This window comes from Onychostoma macrolepis, chromosome 14, assembly GCF_012432095.1.
Source record: "Onychostoma macrolepis isolate SWU-2019 chromosome 14, ASM1243209v1, whole genome shotgun sequence".
In the NCBI taxonomy this organism is placed as follows: Eukaryota; Metazoa; Chordata; class Actinopteri; order Cypriniformes; family Cyprinidae; genus Onychostoma; species Onychostoma macrolepis.
Window position 1 is genome coordinate 31,300,352 of NC_081168.1, and position 24,645 is coordinate 31,324,996.

The following is a 24,645-nucleotide window of genomic DNA, read 5'->3' on the forward strand; positions in this document are numbered from 1 at the left end:
CCAAGGCAACGATGTTTAATTGCTATTCAAGCGCCACCTGCTGGCAGAGAGTGAATCTGCATTAATTCAGCCTGTCTGCTGTTTTGTTTCGTACAGATGTTTTATGTAGAATAGTTTCACAAAACTAAAGTCAGACCATTTTGTTTTTGCTTCAAATTTCGAAATTATACAATCCAATTTAGATTAAAAACTGGATGCTGGATGTATGCAGCCTCTTTGTTTGGATTGTGTTGTGTTTAAAATACAGTGGTTGCTTCTAATTTTAAATTGAAAAAGAGCACAGACAAAGCCTTAGTTTGTTTATATGAGATTTATTTCATTTGTGTAATTCATTTGATTAATTGGGGTTTCTTTTAAAATTTAGTTTTGTTGTTTAAAATATTTCAATTTTACAAAGAAATGTGCAGCATTTTATCTGACAATTAATAAATGGACACCGTTTCATTTCTAATTTGTCTTAAATTTTGTTAAAGTTTTGTTTTGTTGTTGAGAAAATCATATCGTGAAATCAGTATTTCAAAACTGATTTAGCCTCAATAACTAGCTGAAAGAACTGTTGCTAATAAATAGAACAAAGACTTGAGACGCGACTTGGACTTGGACCTCAGAGACTTGTGAACATGTCTGCAACCAGGAACAGAAAACAGGGACATATATGTGATTGGGGGAATGAGCGACAGGTGGGGGAGAGTCAGACTCCCGCTGCACGATCAGCACTGATTGCCCAGACCACGAGCTGTCGAACATGACAGGACAACACAGACAGCAAGAGGAGCCGAGAAGGCACCCTGACCCGTGACGGTACATGCATACAAATGCTTTCATGACCAAATCATGATTCACTAAAACTTTCATACTGAAATTTATTCTAACTTTAAGAAAAAATATAGGAACAACTGAAAGCACACGTACGCAAAAATCATACTGTGGCTGGTCTTAATAAGCTGTATAATCTTTATATATAGTAGACATGTGCCGGTATTCGTTAATGCGATATATCACGGTAATGAATATGCACAATATTGTTATTGTGGGCACTTCAAAATGCAGAGAATAATAATTGATTACAAATTATTCAGAGTTTTAAATGCATTTTAAGAATACTTTTCCCATCAACTGCTCACAATGCACAACACTGCTGTAAACTGTGTTAAAGATGCATGTGCACTCTCTGGATGAAAGCGCACATTCACTCTCTGACAGCAGATGGCGCTAAACAGCAGAAATGCAGCTGTTACCCCGGAAACAAAGCAGCTGCATAAACTTTATTTTTCTGAAATGTTTTTAAATTACTTAAATAGCCATTCAGATTTGTGTATTCGCTATGGTGTTCATCACAGCGCCATAGATAATGTTTGAAAGTGTTTTGATTCTTTATTGTTCGGTCAAACTTTACATTAGGGATTCATTAGTTAACATTAGTTAATTCATTAGTTAACATTAACTGCCAATGAAGAATTCTTCTAAACATGTGTTATTTAATGAGCTAACATGAACTAAGGGTTGTATTTTTTTAACCACGATTAATCACCTGTCACATGTTTGACCTAGTTTCTTCTATTTCCCCTATTGGTTAATTAGATCCTCACCTGTTTATATTCTCCCTTGATTACGTTGATTATAAAAGCCTGTGTTCTCCCTCCAATGTTTGTCTGCTATTGAGTTCAACATGTGTTTTGCTACCCCATGCTCCTGGAAATCTTCTGTGAATTGTTATTAAAAGACTTTTGTTTGCTTTACTTCTCGTGCGCCTCTTTAGCTAACACCGACCGTAACATCACCTCTGTAGCAAATGTTAATGTCAATGCATTAACTAAGGTTAATTAATGAGATCTTATTGTAAAGTTATATCTGGTTTTTATCATTCTTTTGCACTTTAATCTTTGTAAAATGTGTAACTTTATAATTTTTTTTGTGTGTGTGTATTGCTTTATTGTATTTAAATGTTCAGTTATTTTTGTTATAAGAAAAAGTTATTGTTATACTGTATGACAACACTTTTGTTGCAACTAAATTTCAATATTGTGATAATACCGTATACCATGATAAAAGCATTAGCAATTAATCGCAACATGAAAATTTGATACTGGCATATCCTTAATATATAGTATGTTTAGGACAACTGTATGCCAACCCCATCAGCCTCAACAGCCCCAAGGATATATAATTAGCATGTTAACACGTGCGATTCATTTTTTCAGTTTTAACGATGTTAAAAATAACAAACTACAGACACTTGAACTACAATTCAAAGTGTTTCATTGTTCTCTACAGGTTGTGTAATAGTGGCATCACAGATGAAGGTTGTGCTGCTCTAACTTCAGCTCTGAGATCAAACCCCTCACACCTGAGAGAACTGGATCTGACTGGGAATAAACTACAAGATTCAGGCTTGATGTTCATCTGTTCTGTACTAGAGGATCTTCACTGTAAACTGGAGAAACTGTGGTAAGATCATATTTGACTCTCACATATGAAACACCATATAAAGTATATTGCAGGACTGAGAGTCACACTGAAATACACACTTTCACACACAATCAACATCTCAATCTCTTGACTTTAAACAGACTCAAGCTCAACACAGTCAGAACTGAGCAATGAAGAACATGCTGGATTCATTCTTACTGTTCATCACATTCATTCTGCGATGACTTTTAAAATATTGTTTTAATTGTGAACTGTGTAGGGCTGTGTGAGCTAAGCTAGCAGTTAGTCTACATTAAATGAAGCTTCATTACACTGAAGCTACCCCCAGGAAATGTAGAAAGCTAAGTTATAGCAACATGGCAAAAGTAGTTCACTATATCTAAGCAATTATTTAAAATGTATTTTTATATATTGAACCAACTTCATTCTAAGTCAGTGCTATCTCTGTGATCAATTAAATTGTCAGTAAAACAGATAAGCAGGCATAATTGTTTAGTTCAGTTGATTATTCAACAACTGTTCCAAACCAATTTGGCAAAAACAAACATAAACCGTATGTGGTTTACGTGGACTCTCAAATGGCATAATGGTTTTTATACTGTACAAACTGTATATTCTATTCTCTTACTCCAAACCTATACCTAAACCGACCCCTCAAACAAAACTACAGGCATTTATTGAATTTCAAAAAACTGTTTAGTTTTTCTTAAGTCATTTGGTTTACGAGGACACAGCATGTGTAAACCTCATAAACCATGTTTACTTTGTAATACCCATGTCATAGTGCATATCACTACTCCATACATATTAGTACAGATCAAAATAAGAGTAAAACTCAGATTATGTTGTGAATGGTGTCATTGAAAAAAAAAAAAAAACAAGCATTTCACATACAAATAGAGGCATGGTCCAAACTGCTTGAAGGAGAAGTAACATTAAAGTTAACTATAAGTAAAGATTTAAGAATGAAAATACAGTTCAGCACCAAAAGTCAGTCAAATCAAAGAAATAAGGTTGGACAGGATCCATTATTATAGTATAGCTTTATAGTATAGCAGAGTATGGAAGTAAAATAACTTTAATAGTGAGCCAGGCCAAAATATCAAACAAAATGACCTCTAACTACCAAAGGAGTCACTCTAAACTTACCTCAAGATAATAAAATAAATAAATATAGAACAAAGATTTAGAATTTTGGGTCTGTTCCTCACAGTCATATGGATTATGAAGATTTGGAGTACAGTGCACAAATAAAATTGATTCCTTTTGTAATTGTTACATTTATGTATTTTTGGTGCTATTGTCAGTCACATGTAGGAGAAAATGCCTTGTGTGTCCCATGGCAAACAAAGTAAATTGAAAGTGATTGCGGAAATTCTATATAATGTTCATTTTAAGGGTTTAAAGTGTGGTCTTGTTTACTGTTATGCAATCCTTTGAAACAAGTTAGCAGTAGAAATCTTCAATAAATGAGTAAACTTAACTTAATTTAATAAATGTAAATGAAAATATAATGCTATTGATATGACTGAATACAATATAATAAAAATGTTAATGCCGAGATTTTAATATTCATAAGGATTAATTTGTAAGTCTGTAAAGTAAATAATTTACATTTTTGTTGTTGTCTATTCGTCAGTATTTTAGGTTTAGATGTTGTAAATGAGTCAGTATTGTACATTTTAGTGTCTATGCAGACATGAATGAAGTCCCAGTTAATATATGAAGATTTAGGAAAGACAAGGGGTTAATATCCAGATTGTTCAGCTCTTATTGATTTGATTATTGTTTCTGATGGGTAAACACAATTTACCCATGCTAATGCTATTGGGTCATTCCATGTCACCTCAACCAGAGGTCTCCAGCTCATATTTTTGATTTTGTCAATTTTTTTTTTTTCTGAAGAAAGATAAACATGTATAGTGATGAAAGCCAAAATATTAAATGTCACAGATGTATATTTACTGAGTGATCCAGTACTTTGTAGAGGGTGGTCAAAAGGGTAATATTCACCTGAGATTTGGGCCAAATTACAGGAGCAGTAAAATACAATTATAATGACTTCAAAAAGACTGCAGCATCATTATATTATTTTTACATGGGGATTGGTAAGTCTAATAATACAGTCTGTTGACTTTAGCAATCTTTGTTGCAGTAAATTGCCAGTGATGACCATGGGGAAAAAGCATTTTCAATTTTTATTTTATTTTTTCTCCAAAGTTTGCATGCCTGTAACTCAAGAATTACTAAAGATATCTTAATTGCCTTTTAGATTTTGGGTCTTATCAAACTTTTCGTATGGCAAATTTATTTTTGAGGCCCTGTATGGTTCAGTTCCAGAGCTACTGGGATCTAAATATGGCTCCAGGAGTAAATCATTCAATTGTACACATTTTCAGCAGTCAAAAACAAAATGTGAGTCACTTTGCATACAGATGATACTTTTTTCCTTTCTTTTAAAGAGAAATGTCTGAAGAACAAGTAATGTTGAAACTAGAAATGTATCTTGTTTCCCTCTGTCAAAACAATTGAATAGAACAGGGGTCGACGACCTATGGCACGCAGAGGGATAATCACTGGCATGCGAGCAATATGGAAAACTACATACCGACGTATGGTCTAACAGCGATCGTCAATGTCAAAATAATTGAGATGGCCGGTCAAATCAAAGTAGATAGGGTTCACTGTTCACAGAAGCAGAGTATGAATTCCAGCGCAAAGCCTCTGTTTAACGTTCAAAGAGAGCGAGGTAAGATGGAAGTTGCAAATCATTTAATATTGGTCGACTGTTTTACAAAAGAAATGTTAAATGACTGACAGTTATATCACCTGCATCTGTGCGTCTCTCTCTACAAACAATGAAGCTGAGTATAATTACTTCAAAAACATAAATTTTTCCTCCTCGTTGCTGAGAAATATAACGTAGTGACTCACTATGGATTAATACAAGTCTCAGGGCAGCGTTGACAACAAGTTTCTGAGCTCCTGAATGTTTCACTCAACTCAACTCACTTTTATTGTCACTACAGCATTTACAAGTAAATTATGTGTGAAAAGCTTAGGTGTGTGTTCCAGACATTGCACATATAAGTACAATGCAATTTACAATTAACAATGGTATACAATATACATATATACAATGTACACATATGTGCATACCGTATATACACGGACAGTACTGACATTATACGTAACACCAGGAAATTGACTTATGGTAGGCATATACGTAGTATATATAATGTGAATGTGTGTTGTATTGTTATATTAATGATATATTTGTGCGTCAGTTGTAGTTTAGCAGTCTGTGTGTGTGCAGTGCGATCTCCAGTCTCGTGTGTGAGTGATTTATGTGTGTGTGTGTGTGTGTGTGTGTGTGTGTGTGTACGGTGGCCGAGAGAGCTCAGCGTGCTGCAAATAGAAAAAACACCTGCAAATTAAGAAAACAACTTCATCAATTTGACAAAACAAGCACTGCATATGCTCACAACACAACCAAACAAAGAAACACGCTGCAAATAAAATTCTTTATTTGGTTGTGTTGTGAGCATTTGCAGTGCGTTTCTTTATTTGTTTGTTTTGTGAGAATTTGCAGCACCTGCTGTCAAATTGATGAAGATGTTTTCTTGATTTGCTGGTGCTTTTTCTATTTGCATGTGTTTTCTGAAGTTGCAGCGTGTTGAGCTCTCTCGGCCACCGTATGTGTGTGTGTGTGCATCAATTAAAGCAGCGCATTACTAAAAACTGAAAGGTTTTAATGCACAGTTGTCCTTGTTTCACACTCACACAGAGGTGTTTAGTAGGATTACATTGTTGATTTGCCACAGGTATTGGCACAATGTTTAAACAAAAAAATAAATAAAAATGGCACTTCGTGCCCAAAAGGTTGCCAAAACCTGGCATAGAACATACTTGTGACATACTGAGTGCCATAAATATTCTTTTTTACAAAGTTTGCATGCCTGTAACTGAAGAAGTATTCCTATAGACATATAAATATGATTTTATATTCTGGTTCTTAATAATAAACTTTTCTTTTGGAATCTTAATTTTCAAGGCCCAGATCATTCAGTCCCAGAGATATGGGGATCTCAATGCAGCTCTATATGTAGAATAATACCCATTTCAATACCCACATCAGTGGTTAAAAACAAAATATTGTTCACTTTGTATACAGCCAATATTTATTGTATTTAAAGGGGAATGTCTGAAGAATAAATAATGTTGAAACTAGAAATGTATCTTATTTCCCTCTATCAAAACAACTGCATAGACAAACCTGTTTGAGTGCCAAAAATATTATTTTTCCAAAGTGTGCAAGTTTGTAACTAAAAAAAGCATTAAAAATATCTCCTATATGGTCCTATATGGTTAAATCCGAGGGATATAGGGAGCCCATGTAAAGAGTCCACTGGAGGCGAGCGTAGTGAGAACCTAAGTACAGCTTTATTTAACTCCAAAAGTGACCAAACAAAGACTTGACTTGATTTGACTTGACTTGGCATGGAACAGACTTTGCATAAACAAAAACAAGAAATCACCAACAGAGGTTACAGGGACAATACTCAACAAGAGCCAATGGCAATATGAGGGCTATAAATACCCTTACAAAAAATAAGTTTATTCAAGTGTGCTATTAGTATGCTTCTTTTAAACTAAAAAAGGAAAGTTTACTTTTAGTCTACTTTTTATGTACTTTTCAGAAATATACTTAAAATGACATTTAAGTACAGTATATTTGATTTATACTTAGGAAAAAGTCTAAACATGAGCTATACTGTGCTCCTAGAATCCGTGTTTTCATTGTTATATGATAGGGAGCGCTAGTACACATCTTCTGTACAGAATTTCCCCAAAAAAAACATAACACACAAGTGAAGAAGAAACCGAAACAACAGATGCTTCCACATACAGGTGCATCTCAATAAATTAGAATGTCGTGGAAAAGTTCATTTATTTCAGTAATTCAACTCAAATTGTGAAACTCATGTATTAAATAAATTCAATGCACACAGACTGAAGTAGTTTAAGTCTTTGGTTCTTTTAATTGTGATGATTTTGCTCACATTTAACATAAACCCACCAATTCACGATCTCAACAAATTAGAATATGGTGACATGCCAATCAGCTAATCAACTCAAAACACCTGCAAAGGTTTCCTGAGCCTTCAAAATGGTCTCTCAGTTTGGTTCACTAGGCTACACAATCATGGGGAAGACTGCTGCTCTGACAGTTGTCCAGAAGACAATCATTGACACCCTTCACAAGGAGGGTAAGCCACAAACATTCAATGCCAAAGAAGCTGGCTGTTCACAGAGTGCTGTATCCAAGCATGTCAACAGAAAGTTGAGTAGAAGGAAAAAGTGTGGAAGAAAAAGATGCACAACCAACCGAGAGAACCGCAGCCTTATGAGGATTGTCAAGCAAAATCGATTCAAGAATTTGGGTGAACTTCACAAGGAATGGACTGAGGCTGGGGTCAAGGCATTAAGAGCCGCCACACACCACAAGGAATTTGGCTACAGTTGTCGTATTCCTCTTGTTAAGCCACTCCTGAACCACAGACAACGTCAAAGGCGTCTTACCTGGGCTAAGGAGAAGAAGAACTGGACTGTTGCCCAGTGGTCCCAATCCTCTTTTCAGATGAGAGCAAGTTTTGTATTTCATTTGGAAACCAAGGTCCTACAGTCTGGAGGAAGGGTGGAGAAGCTCATAGCCCAAGTTGCTTGAAGTCCAGTGTTAAGTTTCCACAGTCTGTGATGATTTGGGGTGCAATGTCATCTGCTGGTGTTGGTTCATTGTGTTTTTTCAAAACCAAAGTCACTGCACTGATCAGATTTTTGAAGATGCTGATTTCATTTTCCAGCAGGATTTGGCACCTGCCCACACTGCCAAAAGCACCAAAAGTTGGTTAAATGACCATGGTGTTGGTGTGCTTGACTGGCCAGCAAACTCACCAGACCTGTGTTTTCAAGAGGAAAATGAGAAATAAGAGACCAAAAAATGCAGCTAAACTGAAGGCCACTGTCAAAGAAACCTGGGCTTCAATACCACCTCAGCAGTGCCACAAACTGATCACCTCCGATCAAAGACCATACCTGTTGACTTGAGTACTCCTCTGTTTGAACCATGCCTGTTATGATCATGTCTCTGTTTAATAAAGCTTTGCAAATGGATCCGCACACCTCTCGTCTTGTCGGCTCCGTTACAATATCATTCTGAATCCAATTCATAGTCTTTTTTTTTTTTCAGCTTTTTGGTCAAAATGTTGTTCATTTCTTTGTTTTTTTTTATTAATTAAACTTACCGGTGGCTACTGCAGTTGAAATTTCCTATTGGACATTGCATACCCCTGTGACGTATGATGGCACTTACTAACCATGCCCCTGCACGAGCTCACCACGCCGCTGCACGAGCTTGGTTCGTCCCTCTGTCTCCACTGGGCTCTGCCCACTTTTCCAGCATTTTTCAAATATTGCCAGTGGGTGGAGTTAGGCTCTGACCAGGGGTTTAGTTACCCTTTAATGGTCACCACTGGCATATACTGCAACAAAGCTGACAGATTTGACTAATAGAGCTACCAATCTCTGTGTAAAAATAATAATGAAGCTGCAGTCATTCTAAAGTCCTGTTTATGCCCCTGTAATTTGGCTCCAAATCTCAGGTGAAAATTGCCATTTTGACCACTCTCTTCAAAATAGTGGATTACTCAATAAATATACATCTGTATTCCCAGGAAAGGGAAGGAATAAAAAATATCTCAAAATTATGAGTTTCAGGTAATAGGGCTGAACACACAGCAGCACAGACTCTCATGTAGGGATTTTTCAGTGGTTTGCAAGTCATGATTGCAGTCAGTGCTTTCATTTCAGTTTAAATCTTTTTGATACATTTACATTTATGCATTTAGCAGACGCTTTGGACTTACATTGCATTCAAGTTAAAGTTTTTACATTTTATCAGCTCTTGCTTTCCCTAGGAATTGAACCCATGATCTTGGCATTGCTAGCGCAATGCTCTACTATTTGAGCTACAGGAAAGATATACAAGACAGGTGTTTTGATTTGTGATTTAAGTTTATACTTTCTCTTTAATAATGGATTCACAGCTAAAGTGATCAGGGGTGCATTTCCCAAAAGCAACTATGGTCGCAAGTTCCATCATTACCAATAGAGGAACTTGCCATCATAGTTAACGAGACTTTTGGGAAATGCACCCCTAATCTGAAATGAGAGAGTGAAGAGTTTGTCATTGTTCTCTGCAGGTTGAGTTATTGTGGCATCACGTATAAAGGTTGTGCTGCTCTGGCTTCAGCTCTGAGATCAAACCCCTCACACCTGAGAGAACTGAATCCGTCTTGGAATAACCTAGGAGATTCTGGAGTCATGCTGCTGTCTGCTGTTCTGGAGGATCCTCACTGCAAACTGGAGATACTGAGGTAAGATCATCTCTCTGATAGTCATATGTCATTGTCCTCAGTAAGATGTGACCTTTAATGTAAATTCTAAGACTAAAATCAGCTTGTAAAATAAATGTTCATTAAATACACTAAATCCCAGGTCAAAAAACAGATGTCTGAAATGAAATTCATTTCATTCATCTCCATTCAGCTTCAGTTGCTTATGGAACTTTGAGCACTTTCCTTTAATGTTCTGATAAAAGGAAAGATCCTCAAAACATTTAAAGCAAGAAAGTTGTTTATTAAGTGTTAAGTGAATCTATATACTGCATAGAGTATTTAGTATGTATCTGTGAGAATCAACACACTGGATTGAAGGAGCAGAATAGTTTCAAGCTTTCTCCTCCATCGGCAGTTTCCTTTTCATCTGATATCCTGAGAAAAGTTTAAAGGATCAAAGTGGAACGAAAACACTAAAGACCATAAAGCTAGAGGTAAAGGGGTGGAGATCTGAAGAAAAAAAAAAGCTCATTAACATGATCTCAATGCATGTGTAGACAACAGTTATTACATTATAGATTATGACTTTGAATATCTCTATTTAGTTCATCACATTTCTGTTTGGTTTATAAGCTGCCAGATGAGACCAAACATGTGTTTGATCACAAGAGTTAATAACTGATATGTAATAAGGGAACACGTGGCTTCTGTGAAACAAATGGCCTCCTGTAGGTGTTTATTAGAGGTGCAAATTACTTTCTCCAGACAGATCCGTTCTTATATCACCTTGAAACAATAGCTGTCCAAAATTGCTAATTTGTTCACTCATTCACTAATCCCTACACTCTAAAACAAAGTTTTTTTGCAGTAAATTTGCAGTAATTAACCTGCAGCAGCTTCACCTACAAAGTACTATTTATTTATTTAGTTATTTAGATAGATAAGATAGATAGAGAGAATTGCAGTGTAGTAAAAATTGTCCTGAAAATAACTGTAAAATACTGGTGTCACGGTGCACACAACGGGGAGGAACGAGGAGATGAGGATAACTCAAAATAACAGTCTTTAATGAAGATCCAACAAAGGCAAGACAAGGCAAGGCAGGGCAGACACACAGGAACACCGGGAGTAACGAGTAGACCAGACGAAAAGGAACTGAACAGGCAGGAACTAAATACACAAGATAATTAACACACAGCTGGACCAAATCATAATCAAACTTAAAGACAGGAAAAACCATATAAGGACACAAGAGGGTGGGAAACACACGACAGAGGGCTGACAACTGGCTGCACATTTGCCTATAGTTAACTGTTATTTTTACACTTTACCTACTTTACAGTATGTTCCTCTAATGCACTAAATTAAAATAATTGCAATGTTGTTTAAAAACTAATATTTATGTGTTAATAATGTCAGCACATTAATACTCTGAACTTTTATTTTGAATCTACTAAAAAAAAAAAACATTAAAATAAAATTAACTGAATTAATCAAAATCATTAAAACTAGAAACATAATTTTAACTCAGATCTCTAGCTAACAGCACACATGCATGTGCAATTGGCATTAGCAAAGAGATTATCACTGCAACAGTTACTACACAGTTGCCAGTTACTGTTTTTAAAGGAAAGTAAAAGGCATGTGGTACAATGTAACCCTTTTAGAAAAGCAATAAGTTACTCGAGCCGTATCTTATTGCTTTGCGTCATGCCTAACAACGTCCTTCAGGCATGACTTATTCACAATACAGCACGGCCTCTTGTAACTTATTGCTTACATATAGTCTGATGTGCTGCATGTTTCAGAGTAGCCTACTGCAAGAACTGTGTTTGTTGTTTATAATTTGGATTTGGGAACGCAACATTCGTCATGAAAATCATTTATAAATCTGTTTAAAAATAAAATGTAATCATTTTCAAATGAATCATAAAATCAGTTAATCATAGATGACTAACATTTACCTTTCTCTGTGGTGCTTAACCTTTAAGTACATTTTAGAGAACAAAAATGTTATAACCTTTAGAACATCCCAGCTGAAGATTATGAGGAAATTAGATTGCTCCCTTTGCCAAGTGCATTCCAAACGACGAAATAATCGCACACACGTGCCCTGCTCACTCCAAAGTCCCCACTCCAAGGGGATAGGGATGATCACTTCCATTTGGAATTTGCCTCGTGAACCGTATGGTTCGGTATGCATACCGTGCCACCCCTACTTGTCAGTGTTGTGTGCTTGCTTAGCCCTTTGCTATGATAAACAGTAAAGTGTGTTCAGCTGAATTCAATTTCCATTTTGTCAAACGGGTATAAAAAAGGTTAGTATACCGCGACAACGGTCGCGGCAGCCCTCGTGTGAAGGCCTCTTCATGTGAAGACCAAAGAGTGTTGAGACCATCGACTCTACCGTGCAGCTCCAACGTGCAGGGACACCGGCAAGGGACTTAAGTATTGCTTTTCATTCTATCCTCTTTTCTACACCTTGCTTCACTTCTGTTTCAGTTTTTATGATCAACTCTTACTATGCATTTCCATATCCCTACTATTTCAACCACTCGCAAACCACACATCGCAATCCTAACAACCTGCGCACTTTGCCTATGTCTGCTAATACACTACTTTCTTTTTCTATTGGTCATTGGAATTGTTAGTCTGCAGTAAAAAAAGCAGATTTCATTACATCTATTTCTAGTCATTCAAGACTAAACCTCATGGCCCTGACAGAGACCTGGATCAAACCAGAGGACGCTGCTACACCTGCAGCACTCGGATCACTTACTCCTCACTCATAACCTCGACATGGTTCCTGACGCAACACATACCCCTCCACATATCATCTTTTGACGTAACCTACGCTCAGGGCCGGCACAAGCTCAGCTGCCGCTCTAGGCAAAACACAATAATGCCGCCCCCACCTCCCACTCACAATTAGGTACAAGCTTTAAGATGCATGTGAATTAATTAAAATGTTTATTCATAAAACTGCACTAAAATAAAAACATGTACAAACATGTTATGTCAGGGTGGTAAAGGAAGAGGAATCAGCTGCAGGGATAACAGAGATTTATTGAGTTTCAAACACAAGCTCAGGAACTAGCCACTATCGGAGAGGGTAACCAGGAGAGATTCCAGCCAGGTCCGTGGAAGAGGATATCAGCTCAGCAGGAGGCGTCTAGGAAAGGGGTTTCAGAGTGACTGGCAGAGAGCAACAGTCCAAGAGCAATGAGACAGACAAGCTCTCCAATGAACACCAGGGCACAGGGAATGGCGACAGTGAGAGCGAGCGGGAGAGTGGTTCCAGGAGGATGAAGGCAGAAGCCTGGCTGACTTAACTGGAATCTTCTGAGGCTGGTGGACGAGGCTGATATTAGCGGAGCAGCTGGATGGATAGAACCGGAAGGGCAGGGAAGCAGGTAGAGGTGGGCAGCGAGAGATGGGAGGGAGGAGGCAGGCAGTAGGGAGTCCAGCAGCCAGAGTCGAAGGAGGAGCAAATGGGGGAAAGGGAAAAACAAAAGCAAAACTAAACCTAAAAGGCAAGAGTTCAAAAAACAAGGAACTAGATAACACAGAACTAAATAAAATTAAAAAAACACAGTTTTTCGCATTTTTTCCCCCATGTAGGCCTATTTTTTTTTTTTACACCACTGCATAAATTAAATAGCCAAAATGTGCTTTTTACTGTTTTGTCCTGCTTTTCAAATAATAATAATAATTTTAAAAAAAATCAATTACAAAACAACAATTTAAAAATATTTATTTAACACTGAAATTTTTTTAACATTCTATCAGACATTATACCAACAAAGCACAATTTAACTTAAAATTAATAAGTTACTAAAATAATATTTTTTTTGGCCATTTTTGATACCCCCTTCTTGAATCAGGCATGTATTTTTTACTGTACAAATAAATGCAGCCTTGCTGAGCAGAAGATAATTCTTTTAAAACATATTACAGATCCCAATTTGAACACTATTGTGAATGTTATAATAAATGTATAGAGCTGTTGTAGAGTAATTATTATTATCGTCTTATTTTTTCATTTTACAGAACAACAGTAAAATTACAATACTAACATTTATGAATGTTGACGGAGTTGTTGCTTTTTCTTAGACTTTATTTTGGCAGAAACCCTTAGGAAGATCTCTGTGCTGCTTTTTGTTGACAACAGCATGCAGATATTTAAATGATTCTCATTATGAATTTGGGAAGATTTTTGTCGCACTTATCACATTGTCACATGTCTTAAAAAAAAAAAAAAAGTTACTTAGCAAATGAGGAGTAACAGTGTTTTAGGCCAGATGTTCCTCGCGCTTTGGACTTTGAACCCTGGCGCCGCGAGCTCTTGCAGCGCTGTTTGAATACAAGCAATCCGTGCGTGCATTACAATACATAACATTCTGCAGTTTATCATTTGAGGCCATTTCGCTATTTCAATCATAGTAACCAGCATCGACCACCTTTTCCTCGGAGACATGAGATGCAGCGCATCTAACTGTCGGTGCTTCGTGCTTGGAATGATTTTTGCGTCTTTCTCTGACAGTTTTAAATACTCCCACACTGCAGATGTGTTTCCTGCATTAGTGCGCGCCTCTATTTGACCGCGTCACGTCATTGTTCGGTACAATTTATTATATTTCAACTTTTCGCTTATTCGGCCGAACACCGAAAGAGATTTTTTTTTGCTATTTTCGGCCGAACAATTTCGGTTGAACAATTCCCTACTAATATCAAAAAGTATAAAATAAATGCAAAGGAAACTATACAAGACTCGGCTTGACAGCAGCAAGAACAGGCTCACAGTCAACCGAGACAAGAGCCAGGTTAACTCAGCAAAGCAGCGATTCGATCTGGCACAGGACAGAAAACAAGAGGGGGAATATAAAGGTGACTAATGATTTAAAACAGGTGTTAACCCTAACAAGATAATAAGGTAACAAGAGGGGAGGGGTAACAATAGACAATAGAGCACATGGCAAACACAAATACCAACTGACAGCCATGTGCTCCAGACAGACCAGGACACAACATAAACAAACCCACATCAGACCCGCACCTTGACATGTTATTTGAATTTTATTTATTTTTTTTCCTTCTATGTACAAAGAAAATAATAATAATGAATTAATTTTAAATGTAAATGCAAATTCTGTATTGTAGTAAATGTTCAGAATGTAAACCAACATTTCTGCACAGGACTTAGCTAAAAAAGAACTGGAGGTTTCAATGTTCCTTGACTGATACATACATGTTAATTACACAAGCATACCTTTCAGAAGCGTGTGCGTCGGTCTTTCATAGTGGCAAAAGCTTTGATTGCGTCCTCGATTTTAATGTTCTCCGCAAGTTTGTGCTCTATTGCAATTGTTGCTAGTCCATTAAGTCTGGCATAATTTCATAAACATGGAGACCAGAATAAATAACAAAGATAATTATACACAGATGTACGCAGCCGAAACGTTGGTTAATAAATATGCTTAAGTGAGTGTGCAGTTGTTCTCCAATTGATTTATAAAAAATGTCGTACCATGTTATGATACTGCACAGGAATGGGTAGGTTTTGATTTTGGTAGCAATGCCTCTTGCTTCACATCTGGTTCTGACACCACAAACACCTGTCAGTGTGTCGTCATCTGCTATTGATAGAAGAGTGCCATAAACATCTCCTAAATGGTGTCGGATGGGTTTGAGTGCGTCAATCCTGCTTTCCCATCTAGTATTGCTAAGGGGCTTAACTGTAAGGCCACTCTCACCGTTATAGCACCAAAAAGTTGTACACCTCTTGTATCACTGTAAAGAATTCCACTGCCTGCAGGCAGCACGACGCTGCATCATTCACTACTAGGTTAAGAGAGTGAGAACTGCACAGGACATGGAACGCTCTTGGATTTTTGTCCTGCACTCTCTTTTGAACACCACTGTGTTTCCCACGCATATTTGACCCGTTGTCATATCCTTGATCTCTCATATCCATTATATCATTCCCTAGCTCGCCCAGTTTTTCAAGCACAACATCTGTCATGTCAGCACCAGTGGAATCCGTTAATTGCACGAATTCTAAGAAATGCTCCTTAACCATCACACTACTTTTGTCATGAATCCTGTCCATGCACTTCTGTTCGTTCACCACCAGAGGTCACCCGCTCACCACAGGGACTCTTGCACTACGCTAACTGTTGCACTTCACCACAGACTACAATTCCCATCACCCATTTCACTGACGCCACACACACAGCTGACTGCACTAATCACACGCTCACCTGATCCTACGTACACACTGAATGCACTGATTTCACGCCTTACTTAAGCTATGGACTTCCTCAGTAAGATTGCCGAGTGCTGTATTGTGTTAGCTACTCTACGGAGCCCACTTAGTTGCCATAGTCTTGCCGGTTTTCTCATGTTTTGACTCTTGCCCTTGTTTCCTGGACTTACCCTTTGCCTTGCCGTTCGGACTCTGTTTGCACCTCGTTGGCAGACGTGATTGGGAGCTCACATCATGCTCACGTAAGATTTAATGAGGCAGTGGTGGGTGGGCCTGCTTCCCTCTAGGGGGGTCCGGGGGCACGACCCCCCGGGAGAAATGCATTAATCTGATGCACTTTGAGAGTTCAAAACTAAGAGCTCATTTTCAGTGTGCAAATTGAACAAACAAAGAAAGTCAATGACAGTCTAAAAAGGGTCTAAACGCTCCTGGTCAGAGTGTACCGTGTTCTTCTTTGACCCATGCTACACCCCTCCACTGAGTTTTCTGGACCCCCATTTGTGGCCCCTTTCATCGTCTGTGTCCTATGCAGTCTGTCCTCCTTTTCAAAACACAAATATCAACAAATATAAATGAAGGAATTTTATTTAACTATTTAGGCCTACATGGTATCAGCAGGATTTTTAAAATCAAATTTAAGGCTTTTTGTTACCTGCAGAAATTACATTTCTATGGTATGAGCGGGATAGAGCAATGTCTAGTAACATATTAAACCAATATCATGATTTACAGCTCAGATAGAGGTTTTCACAAAAAAAAAAAAAAAATTATAAAATTATAAACATCACATTTCAGCCTTTAAACCATTTTTTTTGTTTTTTAATTTACAGCTTTGTGTGTTTGTTGCATAAAATCATGGGTGGATTTTCGTATTGATCTGAACAAAAAAAAAAAACAGGCTTATTGCAAATGCACATTCATTCTCTGTCAATAGGTCTCTGGTGTCTTTGGAACGGCATAAATACAGCGGTTTCCCCGGTGATGGCTGCACACAAAGAGGCACTGTGTTCTTAAATGCTACTTCATCGGGCATTAAATGAAAATGGCATCGAAACTTTTCTTTAGTCACTCAGTTCCCTTGAAAGTAGGGCTGGACAATATGGCCAAAAACATTCACAATAAAATGTTTTATATCAGTCAATATAGATAATTATCATGATAAATTTCAAACCTTTATTTCTTTCAAATTTAAAGGCAGATATTTGCAGGGGTCACCACACTTGGTCCTGGAGCACCGGTGTCCTGCAGAGTTTAAATACACCTGAATCAGCTAATCAAGGTCTTGCTAGGTATACTAGAAATTTCCTGGCAGGTGGTGTTGAGGCAAGTTGGAACTAAACTCTGCAGGACACCGGCGCTCCAGGACCGAGTCTGGTGATCCCTGTTCTAATGAGTGATAGGCTATTGTTTCAAATCATGAAACAGGTTTGTGTTGTGTGACTTTGATTACATGTATCTTCAGCACAGTTTGCAGTGCAGGCTGCAATATTAGTAATATTACTTTTGTCTCTTAAAAATGCACATTTGACAGTAGCTTGAGGATGCAGGATTACATCTGTTAGGATGCAGATGTAAATTCATGTTCATTATTAAAAAAAGTAACATCTATCCACCTTTTTCTTGCCGTAAAAATGGGCGTGGCCATTTGTAAATTCTATGGGTCTAGCTTCCGGTCTCATCCACGTTCAGCTATTTTCAGCTGTACAAAACAGTTTGTTTTGCTGCTTGATATTGAAAATTGGTGTGTCTTACCATATTATTTTAATGTATTGTCTTAATTATGAACACACATGGTTTGTAGTGCAAACAGTTCTACCATTTACTGCACATTATTTACCTATAGCGGCTAATGAACGGAAGTCTCACCCATAGGAAGAAAAAGGTGGATAAAAAATAACCAACCTCATTTTTATTTGGTGAAATTTAATTATTCTGACTGTTTGAGATATTAAAATTAACCCTTGGTCTTCCATATAGCATACATAATGATAACCAGTAAAAACACAGGCCTATAGCACCTCAATACCATGGTATAAAAATTTACTTGGTCTACATGGTTCTAGGTATTTGCATGAAGAACAGTGGTCTAATACATTTAGTATATATGCACAAACTAGCTTAATCACAAAATACTGTAATTATATTCAATTACTCCTTTAATACATGTCTACATTAAAAATATACCAATACAATTCGATTTATCACTTTGCACAGGCTACCAATAGCTGCTCGAATAAAATTCAAGACATTAATGTTTGCTTACAAAACCACCACTGGCTCTGCACCCCTTTACCTAAATTCATTACTTCAGACTTATGTGCCTCTAGAAGCTTGCATTCTGAAAGTGAACGCTGCTTTATTGTGCATCCCAAAGAAGCACAAAATCACTTTCACAGACTTTTAAATTAACTGTTCCCTCCTGGTGGAATGACCTGCCCAACTCAATCCGAACAGCTGAATCCTTAGCCATCTTCAAGAATCGGCTAAAAACACATCTCTTCCATCTTTATTTGACCCTCTAACTCTAGCACTCTCTATTCTAATTCTATTCTTTAAAAAAGAATAGTATTCTATCTATTTGTATTATATTTTTTGTATTATCTATTTGTATTGCATTTTCTATTTTGTATTCTATTCTATTGTTTTCTTTTTATGTATTATACAATTAACAAAAGCAAAAATGGCAAACGCAGGTCAAATACTGGACACATCAATTAAGCCCAATATATGGGACGTCCCAGCTAATACGGGACAGTTGGCAGCCCTAGTGCCAATAGATGCCAGTTTAAAATATATGTACATAGAAAGCAGTTATTTTAATTTGTAGTAATATTTTGCAATATTACTTTATTAAAGGGCACCTATTATGCAAAATCCACTTTTACATGGTGTTTGTATGCTGTCCTCCATTTTCTCTGTGCTCAAGCAGCTGTAACGTCAACAGTGACTACGTTTAGATGGACATCAATACTCCGATTTTAATACGATTAAGACAATACTCTGATTAAGAGTCTACCATGTAAACAGAGATTTTTGTTTACCTTAATCTGGCTAAAGTCACAATCGAAGTAAACACAAATCGAATTAAGACGTGGAGTATTTTAGTCGCATTATTCAAGTGTAGTACAGACATGTAAACACCTTAATCACACTATTATAGTCGTGTAAGACTTTTCGCCGCATTTTGCGACAGGACACATTCACGGCAGCGATCAACCGTTTGACGGCAAATAAAAGAGCTTCAACCCCACCGTCGTCTGTATGCACGTACAAATAATTAACTGCACTTGAAGCTTTCATAAAATTAAAAATGAAACACCCAAAACTGTATATGGCATCATCACGAAGACAAACTATATGTTTATACGTGAAATTCTGGGTTGGACGTCGGATGGTGTCACGTGGTGACATAATGACGCATGCCATTAATCGATCTATGTACTATAACATGCAAAACGGGAACATGAAAGGATTATTCTAAAACCAACTCATGTAAACACCTTAATCATAATATTGTCTTATTCAGAGTAAGATAAATAATTAGATTACTGATGCCCATGTAAACGTAGTCAGTGTCTCGCAAGCAATCCCGATGCTCTGTGTTTGGATGTAAGACTAAACATAAGAGTGTTCATTTTCTCCCAACATCTGAGCCACTGAGGACGCAGCGGATTACTTTCATTTTTCAAGGTAATGCACCTCAAAATCTACCTAAATACGTGTATCACTCCAGACTCCTTTGTGAATGTCATGACGTTATAGTGCTTTACGTTTCAACCGCATTTGTGTGCGTACATTAAATATTTTTTAACTGATCAGCGCCACGCTTGTGAGATTAGTTCGCGCCATTCATAGTGCGAGATTCGTTCGGTAGCGCGGTCACCAATGACAGATCAGCGCAGCATGAGCTCTGTAACATCGCCCACTTTCAGTGCGTTTGACTTCCCATGTGTATGGCTGAACACCAGTTCTCTCGCTTTCAGTTATGTTGCTCTACCGGCTGTTTATTGCTGTAGATATGCAATGCAGAGAGATGTACAGCCGATGTCCTCTTCTGGAGACGGGGCAGGAATATGCAGCACATTTATAGTGATACACTCCAAAACAGCTCTTTTTTTAGACACACCCCAAAAATGACATTTTCCAGCTGTTATAATAAATGGTCTGTTGGTTATTTTGGCAGAAGCTTCACAGACACATTCTGGGGACACCCAAGACCGATATTACATCTTGTAAAAAGGGGCATAATAGGTGCCCCTTAAATACATGCAGTCTTGGTGAGCAGAAGATATTTATTTCAAAAACAATAATTGTAATATTTCCAAACTTTTGACAGGTTTAATAGTAACAGTTCTATGAAAACTTTTATTAATAACATATGTAATATATTATTATATGATTGAATATATTATTATAATAATATAAAATTTGTATTTTTACAGTACAGTAGTATGTATTATTGTTATTGTATAACAAAAATAAATAATTTCAGATCAATGATTTAATAACCACAAACAACTTGGATTTTATGTTTCTAAATGAAACATGACTAGAAGACAGCTGCAGTGCAACAGTCCTAAATGAAACAGCCCCTCCTAACTTTAACTTTATAAGTGTCTGCAGGACTGTTAGGAGAGGTGGAGGTGTAGCTGCTCTATTTAAAGATGTTTATCAATGCAAGCAAGTGTCATTTGTCCAGTATTTGTCTTTTGAATATCTAGGTATTGTGCTGAAAGGTGCTCCACGCATTCTGTTTATCATTATTTACAGGCCTCCAAAATACTCTCCAGACTTTGAAGAAGAGTTCACAGAACTGTTATCAATGATTTCCTCAGAGTTTGACTGTTTTACTATTGCAGGGGATTTTAATATTCGCATAGATAATGCAGAAATCAAAACTGCAAAAGAAATATAACTGTTTTAAACACTTTTGACCTAATCCAGCATGTGCATGAACCCACACACAATCGTGGACACACTCTAGATTTACTCATCAGTAAAGGTCTAAACATTTCATCCATTGTTGTTAAGGATGTAGCACTATCTGATCACTTCTGTATTTTCTTTGATATATTGATCTCTGTTACCACTGAATCTAGATCTGTCTCTGTCAGAAAGAGATGCATTAACGAGAACACTAGTGCGCTATTTATGAAGGCTATATCTTTAACACCAAGCATTTCTGCAGACTCTGTTGATCTTCTCCTGGATTCATTTAACTCAAAAGTTAAGAATGTTATTGATGATATTGCTCCTGAAAAAGTCAGCAAGAAAAATGGCAGACAAAATCATCTTGGAGAAAATCAACAGCAGTTCAGAGTATGAAAAGACAATGCAGAAAAGCTGAGCGGATGTGGCGGAAGACGAAACTTGAAATTCACTATAGCATCTATAAAGACAGCCTTCATGCTTTCAATGTGGAACTAGCCACAGCTAGACAGACCTTCTTCTCAAACCTTATAAACAGTAACTTAAACAACTCTGCAATGAATTTGCTTCCTTCTTTTCTGAGAAGATCAATAATATCAGAAAGGAGATTGGCACATCCTCAAGTTATGCAGAGATCACACAGATTCGACCGCAATTTCAAAAAGAAGTGACTATGTCTGTTTTTGAAGCAATTGATAGCAAAAGTTTGGAAGAAATAGTACAGCACCTTAAATCGTCAACCTGCTATCTTGAACACTTCCTACATCTTTTTTCAAAAGTGTGCTTAACTGTTTAGAAGCAGATCTCTTAGAAGTGGTGAACACCTCACTTCTTTCTGGGACTTTTCCAAACTCCCTGAAAACTGCAGTTGTTAAGCCCCTTCTGAAAAAGCGCAATCTTGATAACACAATGTTGAGCAACTATAGACCAATATCAAATCTTCCTTTCATAGGTAAGATTACTGAAAAGGTAGTTTTTAATCAGCTGAACAAATACTTAAACTCAAATGGATACCTGGACAATCTTCAATCTGGTTTCCGAGCGTATCATAGCACAGAGACAGCGCTCATTAAGATAATAAATGATATTTGCTTCAATTCTGATTCTGGCAAAATATCAGTTCTGTACTACTAGATAGTGCTGCATTTGACACTGTTGATCATAACATACTTCTAGAGAGACTGGAAAACTGGATCGGGCTTTCTGGGATGGTACTCAAATGGTTCAGCTCATACTTAGAAGGGAGAGGTTATTATGTGAGTATAGGAGAGCATAAGTCTAAGTGGACGTCCATGACATGCGGAGTCCCACAAGGCTCAATTCTTGCACCGCTCTTGTTTAGCCTGTATATGCTCCCACTAAGTCAAATAATGAGAAATAACCAAATTGCCTATCACAGCTATGCTGATGATACCCAGATTTACCCAGATTTACCTCCAAATGACTATAGCCCCATTGACTCTGTAGCATTTGGACCAATCAGACACACAATTTTGCATTTGATTTAACAAATCAATTAGTTATTAGATTAACAAATAGTCACAGACCCCACACCCAATACACATACCCGGTGCCAGTAGGTATTTCAAGGACTTTAGGCCCCTGGTTCCATGGAAACCCATCAGATAACACTAGTTTTATTGCTCAAAGGAATGCAAATGCAGAGCATCTCATTACCTCTTTCCTATAGGAAAGACATTATGCCATAAAAATTGACTTTTCTCTAATTAATTCATAGAAAAACCTATTAATTCATAGAAAACAAACATTCTGTGATGAAGTAATCCATATGAAACCAACACGATGTTCAGTCTGTCCCGTCTGACTCATTATCTCTAATGTGATCCCGCCCCCGCGCGGCTCGCGCAGTTCATATGTAAATAGCCACGTGGGACATGCGCACATGCAAACGCCCAACACAAACAAAGACTGAGGAGATTCATCGCGGCTACTGTTCGTTTCTTGAAGACGTGCCGAGTAAAAGCAGGATTTCCCTCCAAAGAAGAACACGATTTCATCCAGTAGAGGAGATCAATCTGATGAGTAAGTAATGTTTCTTTTTTGCATTAGTTAACGTTTTATTGTGACATAAACTTGAACAGATTTACTAACAGTTAGTTGGGTTTTCCCCAAACGACAACATGATGAATGCTACGCGTCTAAGAATGTTTAGACCATGTTTATTATTAATACTCTGTTCACAAATATATTTTAATAGCGTGCTAAACAATAATAATTAGTTTCTCAGATATAAAATATCATTTTTTATAGTACAAAGTACATCCTTTTATTGTACAAAGCATGCTTGAGTCTGTGGCTACAGAATCATATCATAGGCTACTATAATATCATACATACTAGACTATATGACTACAAAATCATAGTTGGGTTTTTCCCAAACTATAATTCCTGACTACAATGTTTGAAATCGTGTAAAACATTTTGAATATGATAGGCAGTTCATTGTATTTAAATTTCTTACGTCGTGATGATGTTTTCATCTCTATATAAAACAATAAAAGTAATATGAGTGTACACTGTAACATGATGAATGCTACGAGTCTAAGTATGTTTAGTACATGTTTATTATTAATAGCCTACTCTGTTCAGAAATAGATTTTAATAACGTGCTAAACAATAATAATTAGTTTCTCAGATATAAGATTTCTTTCTCTTTTTTATGATAGTACAAAGCATGTGTGAGTCTATGGCTACAAAACATATATATATATATATATATATATATATATATATATATATATATATATATATATATATATATATATATATATACAGATGTTCCTGATATTAACATGCTCACAAATGTTTTTTTTTTTTTTTTGGTTGTTTGTATTTTATTGAATCAGATACCAGCACCAGATGAATCCTGATGTCTCTTCAAACTGTTTTCCTCTGAGAGCGCTGTACCAACACCAGATGTTCAACTACACTGATATTCTATGTTAAAACAAGCTCCTTTTCTACTGATTGTGTTTTTTTTTTTTTCTTGAATCCATGGAAAGAAGTAGAAACACTTAAATAACACACGTAAATATCAGGTATGATTTCCTTGTTTCACTTGTTGAACAGAATCTGCTGCAGGAATGACTCAAAGTCTGTTCACATCTCTGTGGTTAGATCAGTGTGCACAATAATGTGTCTTTGACCTTCATTATGTATGTTTTGATTATACTGTGTTGTAAATAAAATACAAATAATTTAAAAAAACCTTTTTTTCAATCTCCTCACATTCTCTCTTACCTGCCTCAGTCACAGTCACACTGATGGGCCATTAGGGGAGGGCCCTTTGTCTCTCAGGTGAGACTCACTTAATATTCAAGGCCATTGCCACTCCCTCGCATATAGACCCTCGATCACAAAACATGTCTTGAAAATTTTAAATCAATATATTGTTTTCTGTGAATGAGTAAGCAGTAAATATTCTAGCCTACAAGACTGATTACTCAAAAGTCTTATTCAGAACTATTTAGTGTGGGATTTAAGACCTTATTTCAGCTACATTTTTTCCCCCAAAACTTACTAACCATGCATAATATTCTTTTTCTAAAAAATTGCAAACATGTACATCCATCTTGGTCACATATTATTGTAGCACAGTTTGTG

The 24,645-nt window shown here is 36.9% G+C and overlaps 1 pseudogene; it reads left to right on the forward strand.

Moving 5' to 3' along the window:
• The window catches only part of LOC131552967 (NACHT, LRR and PYD domains-containing protein 12-like), a 47,160-nt pseudogene that overhangs the window by 13,133 nt on the left and 9,382 nt on the right, over window positions 1-24,645 (forward strand).